This window comes from Apis dorsata, unplaced genomic scaffold (genome assembly GCF_000469605.1).
Source record: "Apis dorsata unplaced genomic scaffold, Apis dorsata 1.3 scaffold_149, whole genome shotgun sequence".
Classification (NCBI taxonomy): Eukaryota; Metazoa; Arthropoda; class Insecta; order Hymenoptera; family Apidae; genus Apis; species Apis dorsata.
In genome coordinates, this window is record NW_006263440.1 from 420,439 (window position 1) to 421,324 (window position 886).

Sequence of the window (886 nt, forward strand, 5' to 3'; positions counted from 1 at the left end):
AGGTAATTTTGCTACTTTAATGAAAAATTCTTGATTTTTAACGAAAGAGTTGAGAATTGTTACAAGACTATATAGACTATGTAAAATATGCTTGATAATAGCAATGCCTTCGTATAAAATGTTCAATTATCCAGAAGGAATGTCGCTTGTTTAACTAATTTGAGAAGTGTACAAATGCTAGATATCTTTGCTTAAGATAAATGAATGTAGAACTATGCCATAATCACGTACTAAATGTACAAGGATTTATAATAATAGAGATTCCTCCAAATTCCACAGTTTCTGTTGTAGTATTATGTTATATAGCGATACAGATTGCGAAGAAATTATTTATTTAACTGATGATACTATGTGTTATATTAAATTGAATAATTTTTTTTAACATCTTTTTGAATGAAATCATTTAAATTATATTATATTTTAATGTAAATTGAATTTAGTCATATGCAATAAAAATTATAATTACATGTGCAAATTTCAAGTATTTTTGAAATTTTCAAAACAATTATAGCTTGTATAGTCTATCTGTATATTGTTCCCTGGGAGGAACAATATCATTCAAACTAATTACATAATAATCAAAGTTTAATTGCATCATCATACCTAGTTATATCTGCTAACTAAAATTCTATAGATACACTATAATATTTGTTTTGCTAATATATGATTTTTTTAGGGAGAAAAAATAGAAATTCTTATTTAAAAAAAAAATTACGATGGGATATCGACAATTTATTGGTCCTGTACATTAAATTATACAGTCTAATGGTATGAAGCAGAGCAAATGTATCGGATACAGTTTCCCACGAATATTTTCTATTCACATATATATATATACTATATATACTATTATATATATATATATATATATATATATATATATATA